The sequence below is a fragment of the Argentina anserina genome, chromosome 3 (genome assembly GCF_933775445.1).
Source record: "Argentina anserina chromosome 3, drPotAnse1.1, whole genome shotgun sequence".
In the NCBI taxonomy this organism is placed as follows: Eukaryota; Viridiplantae; Streptophyta; class Magnoliopsida; order Rosales; family Rosaceae; genus Argentina; species Argentina anserina.
In genome coordinates, this window is record NC_065874.1 from 26904781 (window position 1) to 26918046 (window position 13266).

The 13266-nt window shown below is 38.8% G+C and overlaps 1 pseudogene; it reads right to left on the bottom strand.

Moving 5' to 3' along the window:
* Nucleotides 1–8292: 8292 nt before the first annotated feature.
* LOC126786757 (uncharacterized) lies at nucleotides 8293–11870 on the bottom strand (annotated as a pseudogene).
* Between the last annotated feature and the right edge of the window lie 1396 nt (nucleotides 11871–13266).

Genomic DNA, 13266 nt, shown 5'->3' on the forward strand with positions numbered 1-13266 from the left:
TTGGTACGTCGCACCGGCATTTTTTAACCTGAATGGCATGACCTTATAGCAATAAATTCCTTTGGGAGTTCGAAATGCAGTGAGTTCCTCATCTTCTAAGGCCATCCTTATCTGGTTGTAACCTGATGATCCGTCCATGAATGACAAAACCTCATGCCCGGTTGTCGCATCTACCATGAGCTCTATGATTGGCAGAGGGAAATCATCTTTTGGACATGCCTCATTTAAGTCACGAAAATCTACACAAACACGGATTTGTCTGTTCTTCTTCTTGACAGGAACAATGTTTGCGATCCACTTGGGGTATTGAACCTCTCTAATGAAGCCTGCGGCAATCAGCTTATCAACTTCTGCTTCAATTTGAGGAATAAGCTCTGTTCGAAAGCGTCTTTGTGTTTGCTTAGTTGGCCGAGCCTCCGGTTTGACATCAAGTCGATGAACTGCTACCTTTGGATCTAGGCCGGGCATTTCTTTGTACGTCCAAGCAAATACATCCTTGTACTCGAGCAACAGATCAAGATGTTCTTTTTCTTCTTCAGAACTTAAAGACGCGCTCACGAAAATAGGTCTTGGGTCTTCTTCTGTTCCCAAGTTAATCAACTTAAGTTCGTCCATAGTGGCTTGCCCCCCCCGTCTTCAAGTTCTGGAGGAGCTTCGTCTACTTCAATTTCAAAATCTTCATGATCGTCTTCCTCTACGGCATCTGCTTCTGCCACCGTGACATGATAAGAGGTTTGGACAATGTCATCATCACCATCATTATCGAGGTTGCTGGTGTTGTTATCTCCTTTTTGGCCAGTGAATATGATGGTATGTTGCTTCGCTTTGAGTTGATCTGTGGAATCCACTTCCAACACACAATGCCTCTTCATTCGTGACGGGATAAGACTTCGGATTTCTTTGCTCTCCGCTCGACTATAAGTTGTCTTCCTCTTGCATATCTGTCGTTCCTCAGGTGCTTGGATCCTTTCCAACGCAGGCTTTCACGGAATGAGGTTTGACTTTTTCTTATCTTTGTCTGAACTTGACATCCTTTTGAATACGGAAGGCCGAGTGGTTGTACTACCAATGCGATTGAAGACTGAACCTCTACTTGTTGTCATGTTCACACGGTCAAGAACCGACACCCTTGTGATTGATCCTTCAATGCGTTCAGATGTTGCTTTTCGGGAACCTGGACGAATGCGATCGAATGATGAAATGCGAGGGGTTGACTGAACCTTTTGACTCTTCTCTTCAACTACGTCGACACTGATATGTTGCACATTGGCTCGCTCCGCCCTCCTCCTTCCTGAAATTCTGATTGGCTTGCTTGAAGTGAAACCGAGACCGGCTTTAGAAGAATCAACTATTGCCCCTTGCTCTCTTAACTTCTTTTGTGACTCATCGAGCTCATGCGCCATCCTTGCTACAGACTGGTCGTCCTTTTTGCTTGATGAACCAAAGTCGTATCCGGCCTTTTCTAACAGCTTCTATGCATTAGGATCGAACCCTTCACTTGTTCTTTTCTTAGGCAACGATCCGTGTTCCGTCTTACCTTGAATCGGTTTGACAAACCCCTCTAGTGGCTGCTTTGTGGGATTTCGGTTGTTCATCTTTATTAATGGCAATGTTGACTCCTCCTTCAACAATTTCACATCATCCTCTTCTAATTTTCGTGGGCACTCTTGTGGCTTTGTCCCCGCAAATGGAGATTCCCCCTCTCTTCGTCTAGACTTCGGACTATAACGAAGGACCGGAAAGGCATTGCTGACTTTTCTTTCTGCAGTCGATGTTGCCACTTCAGATGAGACTTTTTGCGACACTTCACCGTGAAGCTCAATGTCTTTTGATTTGACACCATTCTCCCTAACTTTAGCACCTTTCCCCGTGGAGAGTACTCCGACCGGAAGGACTTCTTTCATCGACTCCTCATCTGTGTAGAATTTAGAATCCGCAAAGTATGATTCGACTTCTGTGAATGGTTTGGTATCTCCTACCACGGTTTTCACACCTCCGCGATAGAACTTGAAGCATTGGTGCAAAGTGGATGGTACGATGCCATTTTCATGTACCCATGGTCGTCCCAACAACAAGTTGTATGATGTCTTGGCATCGATGACATGGAACAAGGTGTTTGATTTTAGCTCTCAAATGTCCATGTCTAGTCTGATCATCCCTATCGCTCTTTGTCCTCCTTGGTTGAAACCTTGGATCATGAGACGACTCCTTGACAACTCATCAATGTTGATGCCGAGTTGAGACATGGTTGACTTGGGCATGATATTTATTGCTGACCCTCCGTCTATGAGCATGTGATTCAACTTCCGCTCTCGCATGTACCCTGTCACAAAAAGAGGCCGATTATGTGGCTTAGAGCCCAATTGGAGGTCATCATCTGTGAAGTGAATGGTATCACAATATGCATCACACACGCCACATTCCTTCATGCTTGTTGAGTGTTTTCCGACGTCGATAAGTAACTCCACAAGTGCGCATCTCGTTGATTTTGGCAATTGCATCAAGTCAGAGAGGCTAAGTTGGAAAGGTAGACTCTCCAATTGTTTCAACACCTCATTCTTCTTTAACACTTGACTTGCACCTATTTCTCTTGCTGCATGTTTTTCATCTTCTTTGGAGCTGACTTCACAACTTGTGGCCATTAAAGTGACATTCGGTTGTTTTGTAGGCAATTGCTCTATTGAGAAGTTCCGGCGAAGAGGTTTCTGCAAATATGGAACGACTTTCGTTTCAAAATGTCCTCGTCCATTATCCTTCATGCGGGGATGTGATTTCTTATGACTTGGTCGGGCAACCGGTGAGTTTGGCATCATACCTTTGCGAGTTCTTCTTCGGGTGACCAATATCCATCCTTCATCATCGGCATTAGAGGCAACTTGGAGGGTAGGCGTGGAAGCAGGACATTCTTTAACTTCTTTGGTCTTCTTATGTTCGCGCGCCTCCTTTATGAAACAGAACGGTGCTTTCATTGGGTGAAAAGGGAGTGGAACCGGCTCGAACGACCCGAATGTTACGGTAGTGCAATTAACTTCAGCAATGTCGTCAACGTCCAGCTCAATCTTCCCTTGCTTGGCGAGGTTCATTATCAAATCCTTGAGAACAAAGCACTTCTCTATAGGGTGACTAACGAGGCGATGATATTTGCAATACTTCGGATCGTTGACTCGATGCATTTCTTCTGGACGTTTGCACTCCGGAAGCTCTATTATCTTGTTTTCGAGCAGATCCTCTAACATGCCCGCCACGTCAGAGTCTGGGAATGGGTACGTCTTTCGCTCCATCTCCTTTAACGTGCGTTTACTCCTATCGTAGGCTCGAGGAGGTTCCACCTTATTAAATTCTTTCTTCTCTCGCGTAGAGATCTTAACCGGTGCAGTATTGATGACCATTGATTCTTTGGAAGGCTTCTTCACAACCTTGTCAAATCTGCTTCCGAAGACTTTCTCTTTTCGTTGGTCGACCAGGATTTCATTCTTCCCCTTATGACTTGCCAAGCTTAGCTCCATGTCGTGGGCTGGAGTAGTCAACTCCTCGAAAGAACGAGGCTTGATTCCTTGCAAGATGTATAACAAATCAAAGTGCATGCCTTGGATGCACATTTCAACGGCTGACACCTCTGACAGTCGATCCTTGCAATCAAGGCTAAGTGAGCGCCATCTATTGATGTAGCCAATCGCGGGTTCATCCTTCCGTTGCTTCGTGTTAGTTAGCTCCATCATGCTCACCGTCCGCCTTGTACTATAGAATCGATTAAGGAACTCGCGCTCCATTTGGTCCCAACTATCAACATACTCCGGCTCTAAGTCTGTATACCACTCGAAGGCATTTCCCTTCAACGAGCGAACAAACTGCTTGACAAGGTGATCGCCTTCTGTCCCGGCTTTACTGCAAGTCTCCACGAAGTGAGCAACATGTTGCTTTGGGTTTCCTTTACCTTCAAATTGTTGGAAATTTGGTGGCTGATACCCCGGTGGCATCCTTAAGCTGTCGATCCTCTTCGTGTAAGGTTTGGAGTAAGTGATGGAGTCACGAGAAGGACCTCCATATTGAGCCCGAATTGAGTTGGTGATGATGTCCTGTAATTGCTGGAGTGATAAAGAACCAAGCGAGTCGCCATCGTTCTTGGATGTTTCTCCCTTTTCATTTACTTTCCTCCTACCAGGCGATCCTTTGGTGGAGTTCTCATCATTGTGATCTTCCAACCTGCTATAGAGCTCAGCGATTTGCACGTCCTTTTCTTCAACCGTTCGGGTGAGCTTTTCAACCATCTCCAACAGATTGGAGAGTTGCTCCTTGACTGTGGATTCCCCCGTCACCAAGACCTGCGCATTGTCAGAAGAGGATTCATGTGTCATAGAATGAAAGTTATCGCCATTTTCTTTGGGACTTCCATGGTATGATGCCGTGCTTGATTCGTCATCAGAGAAAACGTCTTCTAGGATAGGGCCATCTCCATGAATGGGTAGAAGAGATTGCTCACTTGGCTCCTTCTCTTTTGACACTTGCTTCTTCCCGCTTTGAAAGGCATGCTCTATTGCTCCCAAGCTCTCCAAGGTGATGACTGGTTGACGAGGCTTACTAGCAAGTGCCATGAACGTCGTGGGTTGAGCTCTAGCCACGCTTCGGGTGACAAGGGCAATCGGTTCACTCTTTGATTTGGAGGATGTTTGCTTGAACTTCTTGATCAGCTCAGCCTCTCTGCTTAACCTCGCAGTTGTGGACTTGGATTTCTTCCTTGGAACGACTTGATTGTTCTTGGAAGCCATCGCACAAACGGATTTGATTTCTTCGGAGAAGGAGATGAGAGGCCAAAGAAGTCCCACTGGGCGTGCCAATTTGTAGAACGCGAATCTGAAAACAAGTAAGAGAATGCAGACACGTGTACAAATAAATGTAATTTATTGAATATCAAGCGCGGGGTTACAATCTTTGGTGAACTCCTATGATTCTATCTCCGTATGTGATTTGGCTCAAGGGTGACATGCACTTGATCTTGAGGATTTGAGTTTGGTTTGGATTTGATTTGATGAAGAACGAGCGATTTGGCCGCTTGATGATTCTTCGTGGACTTGAGGTTGGATTTGGATTTGATGAAGAATGAGCGATTTGGCCGCTTGATGATTCTTCGTGGACTTGAGGTTGAATTTGGATTTGATGAAGAACGAGCGATTTGGTGGCTTGACGATTCTTCGTGGATTTGATGATCTTCGTGGACTTGAGAGACTTCGGGATTTGTCGAGAGTGATCCTTGCTCAAGTGATTTCTCTCCTTCTCCAAGTCTCAAAAAATCCCCCCCTTCTCTTCATGTTGAAGGGGTGTATTTATAGTGTCAAAGTTTCTATTTTGTAGAATATTTTAATGACACTAAAATAATAAATTCTTTAATTGTATAATTAAATCAATATGTATTTTCCAATTAATTTAAAATTAGTTATTCTCATAACTAAATTAAACAGAAAATAATTGATTTAATTATGACCGTTAAGAAATTTATTGATTTAATCAAATGTCCGATTGCCATTTCGAATCGTCAATAAAATTCAATTTTTCGGAATCACGTAGTTTTGATTACGATCATCCGTTTATGTGCTGACACGAGTTTTATTCATATCCGCACTAACTTTGTTGACTTTCGGCCACGTGTGCAATTTTGTCGGGCTCTTGGTCGATTTAATTTTTTAACGAAGATAATTTAATTTATTAAATTTCATGTGTCTACAGTGAGCATTAGAACCAAAAATTATAATATGAAAGGAAACTTTAAAAATTTAAGCATTAATTTAATGTATGTTGGAAAAGCATCAGATAAATTTAATGTTGAATTACAAAACTTAGTTCAAACTTGGTAGTAAGTATGTTAATATGATAGAGGCAAAACCAGTTGATAGTGCATTTTTAGAATGAATTAAATGGTTGTTACCTAACTTACAAGGATATAAGAACAACCATTTAATATTGATACTTTTGTTAACCTTATTAAATTTGAATTTTTAGATCATAATCGTTTAGATGGTAGAAATGAGCAAGAATTAAAATAATAAGAAATTTAGAGCAATTACAGATTTGTGATTTACAATATATAGGAGAATATACTACATATTTCTTTAAATATTTAGGAAGAACTGAAAGAAGTAATGATGTTAATTTGTTAAATACTTATATGACTAAAATTAAAGGACTAATAAGAGAAAAATAATGGCAGAAACATCCTAGAAAAATGATGTTTCAATAGGACCTATAACTAAGCATGTTTACGATATACTTAGAGAATAATCTAGACAGTTAAAAGCAAAGAGACAAATTAAAAAACAGTTTTACATGAGATGTAAAATATAGACTTACCAAAACAATATGATTGTCATAGAAAATATAAAAAGAGCATTAAACCATATAGGAAAAAGTATAAAAATTATAGAAGCATGATAGAAGGTTTGATATCCAACCCTAAAGAACCTATATGAAAAGAAGATATTTACCTAAGCAATTTCAAAAACAAACTAGGAACCTTGGATAAGAAAAATTAAAGCACCTAAAGAAAAGAGTAAGTGTACATGTTATTTTTGTGGTGAAGTAGGACATATTAGACCTAAATGTCCAAAATCGAGCAAACATCCTAGAGATAAAAGTATAATTATTTGAGCAATTTAATTTAGAAGATGATGAAGATCTGAAAACAATATATAGTCTTGATAGTTTAAGTGATAATGAGAGCATTTATAGTATAAACAACGTTGATATGCTTTCTGAATCAGATACAGAATCAGATTGAATGAGCAATTTTAAATAGTGATTTGATATATGTATGTTTGAAGAACAAGCTAAATTTTAGTATATTAAGGAGCAAATAGAGCACAATGAGCATGAAGAATCCAATGAGCATGAAGAATTTCAGTTTATTAATTTAGGTTGGCCTTAAACATGTAGCAAATATAAGAAAATTGTAGTAGAAAAGTATTTTATGAGCAAAATTATATATTGTGAGCATTGTTATAATAACAAAGCATCTGAAAATTGAGCCTTGTTTTAATACACTAAATATATAAGAAGAAATTAATACGCAAAATGATAAGATAGGATATAAGAAAATAAGTTCTTAATAACTAAAAATTGCGAGTTAAATTTATCTAAAGTTAAACTTAAAATAGTAACTATGGTAAATACAAGCAGCACAAAAGTGTAATTAAACAAGAACTAGTACCAGAATCTTTTAGATTACCACCATATAGACCTGTTAGAATATCATAATTTGATACTAATTGTAACACCCCAAATTTCGGATAAGAAAAATCTAAGATTTAAGAACATGATACGTGAAATCAACCACAATTAATTCAATTACATCAAACACTCAAGTAAAAACACAAGCTCACACGTATTTACAACAATACGGATCTCAACTTACAAAAGTCCTATTCAAGAAATCTAATATTTTAACTAATATGATTGTAATTTTGGTTTTTGGCGAATTAGACTAGATGAAGCATCAATAGAATATAAACTTTTACTTGTCCGGAAGGACATTTTGAATGGCTTGTTATACCATTTGGTTTGAAAAATGCACCTTCAATTTTTTAAAGAACAATGGATCAAATTTTCAAAAAATATGATAGTTTTTGTAGTGTATGTTGATGACATACTTATACATAGCAAAAATAGAAATGAGCATAGGAAGCATGTAGAAATTATTTTGCAAGAGTTTATAAATAAAAATATTATTATTAGTAAAAATATAATAAACATGGGAAAGCACGATATAAAATTTTTGGGTATATATATTAATTCAGAAATTATACAATTACAAAAGCATATAACTAAGAAAGTCGGTGAATTTCCATTTGGGGCCATTCCTTTTCCCGCTTTTATTTAATGTTTAATTGTTGATTAATTAATGTTTTAAATTAGTTTGCTACTTTTGACCATGACTAATTTTAAGGTGTTTCGACTTTCGACTTTCAACTTTAGCGTTGCTGCGGGTAAAATGTGCAGGCCAGAAATGATCAAGCAGGATCTGAATCCAATTTTAAAGTACAAACTATATCTCAAACTGTAGGTACTATACGTACACAGATCATATCGTTCAAGCAGGAAGACGTATATTTCCATAATTCTAAACTATGTGTTGGAATCACAAAAGGTAAATATATTGAGCTGTTCAGCATAGTATATTAGTATATCTGTGCTACCGCATATCTGGGATGAGAAAAGATTCAAAAGAGAAAAAATACATTTCTACAATTATATTACATTCTTTTTTGATGGCTTACATCAGATATATATATATATATATATATATATATATATATATATATTTACAGATAACATTATCATACAAAAGCTATGAAATAGAAATAAAATACAAAGCTGTGAAAATCAAAGATGCTTTACGAACATCTTTGCTGCTGATCCCCAGAAGCTTTCAAGAATCTGTTTTTGTTACCAAAAAAATACTCCTGCAATTTTAATTGGAACCAATGATATAATCATTGTGAAAAACACAACATGATACTCCATGGTTGCTATTACGAATGGAACCAATTTACCCAACCTCTAATCATCATGAGAATCAAAATCTGCCTCTACTTCATCAAAACCATCATCCTCATCATCCAAAATAAAACCATCGTCATCATGCACTTCATCAAAATCATCATCCAAAATAAAACCATCCTCATCATGCAAAATATTATCCTCATCTCCCTCCACTTCATCAAAATCACCATTCTCATCATCCAAAGTAAAACCATCTTCATCATGCAAAATATTATCCTCATCTCCCTCCACTTCATCAAAATCACCATCCTCATCATCCAAAGTAAAACCATCTTCATCATGCAAAATATTATCCTCATCTCCCTCCACTTCATCAAAATCACCATTCTCATCATCCAAAATAAAACCATCCACATCATGCAAAATATTATCTTCATCTCCCTCCACTTCATCAAAATCACCATCCTCATCATCCAAAATAAAACCATTCTCATCATGCAAAATATTATCCTCATCTCCCTCCACTTCATCAAAATCACCATCCTCATCATTCAAAATAAAACCATTCTCATTAGGCAAAATATTATCTTCATTTGCCTCCTCATTCTCCACAATAAAACCATCCTCATGATGCAAAATATTATTCTCATTTGCCTCCACTTCATCAAAATCACCATCCTCATCATCCAAAATAAAACCATCTTCATTATGCAAAATATTATCCTCATGCCAAAGCGGGCATTTACATGTCGGCTTCTTGTTTTTCCACTCAGCTCCACAATTATAGCAGAATTCATAATTGCACCTAAAACAGAAGTTAACAATTAGTAGACATGTATATTATATAGTCACTTGCAAACTTGATCTACAACACCATAGACCGTACATATAAGAATAATAAACTCCCAAAACAAGTTAATATTTCTAACTCCGTTTAAAATCATGTTATTCACAAATCATTAGTACGACTGGTCACGTAAAAGACAATAGCAGTCTGAAAAAATCATATCAGTAATTTCTCTCATCCTTATGTTCAACTTTATCAGCATTTGATGCTCACCCTTTTCCTCAATCACTCTTCCAACAACTAGTTCTACAAGGAGGAAAGGTTCCTTTTTTTAGGGTACTCCTGGGAACAGATCCAGTGGAGACGGGGTGGGGCATGTAGCTCAGAGGATTAGAGCACGTGGCTCGAGCCCGGCCCGATATAGGCTTGGGCCATGGACCGGGCTGGGCTGGGCCGGGCTTAATGTTTAAGCAAATGGGCCGGTCCGAGCCTGACACGATAAATAAATTGGCCGGCCCGAACACGGCACAAGCACGGTTTTAGCCCGCTTAAGATGGGCTGGCCCAGCTCGTCCCATCCCGTTTGCCACCTCTAGACTTCTACTTAATGTACAAGATAAATGTCAGAAAGCATAGACTGTCTTAACTCTTACTAGGCTTCCCACTTACTACTCTGTTCCGATAAGATCACTACTTTGCACACCTCTATTGTTACCTTCAGTTGCAAATCACATCAAAATTAGCACTACCTGCTTGTTTATTAACTAATAAGATGAAAACTAAAGCTACTACAAGCTAGAGCAAAAATATTTATCATCGATAAAAGATATGGCCTTTTGCTGTTCGGGTTTTGTATAAGACAAAAGCAGTATCGAAAAATCAGATCTGTAAACTTTTAACTAGACAGATAGTTAAAGTACTTGATAATATTAAGAGGTGTCAACTAAAAGACATGAGTAAATACCTGCAAGTCATGTGGTAGCAACCTTCAAGAAGTTCAATCATATGGCTGCACTTCACACATTGACGCCAAAGCTTACTTGAGGCAAGGAACTTTAGCTTAGTGTCCTCTTCTGGAGGATTAGGATTAAGCCTCTTGTAGTCAGCGCATGTGATGCTTATATGCCAAGGGACTTTACAGTTGATGCAGATAGGGTTTCGACAATTTATGCATATCCTAAGTCCAGAGTTCTCCACAGCCCCCATCAAGGTTTCCTTAGCATGTTGATAAAGCTCACTTTTTGACATTAAGAGAGAGCACCTTGGATATGGGCAATAAATTCTCTCAGTTGCAGGAATTGAAGCTTCCTTTATGCGCTGGCGCATAGTGTCAACATGTTTAACAGACAAGAATTTCGCACAACTGTCGACATTAAGGTCAGACTTACAATCTTCATGAGGACATTTAGGAAGGATCCCATTGAGCAACTTCACCTCTACGTGTTGTTTCATACACGAAAAGCAATACCGATGTAGGCAGCCAACAACTGAAAGCATATGACCAACATCGCAATCTTCCATGCAAATCACGCAAGTCTCTTTCAAAATATCGCTAATGATGGGTTCTGCAGGCTTCATCTGCAACTGAGACTCTATGGCATCTCTTGCAAGTTTAAATGCAAACTTAATTTCCAACCGAGGCACAAGAATGGAGTTGCATTCTGTAAACTTATTTTGAAGACTTTTAACCTGATTAACAAGGTTTAATACCTTTTTCTCCTTTGCAGACCATTTCCCATTTATCTGCACAAGTAACTTGTATAAGATACAAGATCTAGAATTCTTCAACACTGCACGCTATACAGTTCTAATAATAAACTGCATTCTTTAAAACTCTAAATAATTTTTTGAAAAAGAAAAACAAAATTATAATAGGTAAAATCATATATTGTTTCCAAACCAATTGCCAAGATGAACTTACAAAATGAAAGATGGAGTAATTATCACAGAAGAAGGTGATTCTTTTCAGCCCCAAAGACAGCAGCATTAAGCCCTTCGATCAAAGCCTCCAATTGGGCCATATTTCTAGTGAGCTTATTCTCAATCAACGGTTTGCTAACCTCAAACACCAGGTTATCCATGGAATCACATATCGCCACCCCAATCCCGGCCAAAGCCAATTTCGGATCAAACGGATGAAAGAAAGCCTGTTCCTCGCTCAACAAACCCATGAAATAAAGCCTGAACTCGCTCTCCACAATCGACGCCGCCGCAGCCGAAGACGACGCGCCCGCATCAAACGCCTTGTTGAAGCCGGCGCCGGATCGCTCCCACTCGTCGTCGGGAATTTCGGTGATCTCCCTCCCGACCTTGGCATCGTGAATCGCACGGGCGAGATCGACGCCAAGGACTTTGATCGTCTGCTCCATTGGGACGAAGACCGAAGCGGCGTCGTTTCGGGCGGAGGAGGAGAACGGTTGGGTGGCGAGGGAGGCGGTCAGGGCTTCCTGGAGCTGGAGCTGGAAGGCGTATTCGGTGTCGGATTCGAAAGTGTCGTTGTCCATGGAACCGTTGTCGCGGTGGTCGTTGCGGCGTTGATCGGAGAAGGGAAGTCTACTGGTACTGGCCATAAGTGCGGGACTTTCCAAGGGGCACTATGATCAAGTTTGGAGGGAGATACTCCAACTAGAGGGGTTTCCAAAGTCCGAGTGTCAGGGCCAATAGGCCCACATTGGGTCTCGGCCGCTGATAATTATTTACTTTTACTTTTTATTTGGAATAAACTTTCGATCTTTCGTGTAGGAGTCTTGCACAGAGTTCGGGATTTCTGTCGAGTGTTGAAAGATATAGATAGCTTATCATGAACCGCAAGAAAATCAAGCCAACCAGTGATCTTTCAGAACTTCCAACCAGATCAACCAGATTTTGTGATCTTCCGGATGAAGTTCTGCAACACATATATTCCTTCCTACCCATAACAGACCTCGGTCCAGTCGATTGCGTTTCGAAAAGATTATCAACTACGTGAGCAACACCCACATTCTTCTTTTGTGACAAAATTGATCTAGAATACCACACTTGTTTGTGTCCAAGCCAAATAGCAACATTCAGGGTCGATCTGTTTAACTTAGAGGCCTTGTGCGGAAATTTGTTTTACTGATATATATGTATATACACAGTCTCTATCCAGAGTGAAGTTTCACTCTGAAATTATAGAGTAAAGTTCTAATTTTAGCACACTTTTCGGTCAAATGTTTTCACCATAAGCGATTCAATATTTAGGTATGCTATTCAATATCATCTCTACAAAGTTTCATCCAATTTGATAATGGTTTGAGCTTTCAAAATTGAGATTTACACGAACGGTTCACGTTGAATAATTTTAATTAATTCATTCATTTAATCTAATTTCAATACCTTAGCGATGTCCGAATTAGATAAAATTTTGTAGAAATGATCTTAAATAGCATACCTAAATATTGAATCACTTATGGTGAAAAAATTTGACCGAAAAGTGTGCCAAAATTGGAACTTCACTCTGTAATTTCAGAGTGAAGCTTCACTCTGGATAGAGACTGTATATATATATATATATTACATAATGATTTCAAGAATTTATTGAAAAAAGATTCAGGAGATAATAAAAAAGAAAAATAGGGATGAGAGATACAAAGGGAAAATTTTGATCACAAAAAGAAAGAAAAATAAATGGTTTATATATTTTTTTTTGAGAAAGAAAAGAAATGGTGTCTTAAAAAGTTAAAATATAGACAAAAAAAAAGGGTTCGAACCCCTTATAATAAGACAAACAAAGTTAAAAGAGCCTAAGAGATTGTCAGTTGTTCTAAGGAGCTATTTGTGCTTGGATTGAACTACTGTGTGTGTGTATTTATATATATATACAGATTTTCTCAAATAAGGAGGTCTGCACTAATGGTTTTGGTGCGGATTTCCAGTTTTCAACCACTTTTCGGTCGGATTTCCTCATCTCTACCGTCTAGTATCTAGATATTATTGTGTAGATCATCTTTGCAAAATTTGAGCCAATTT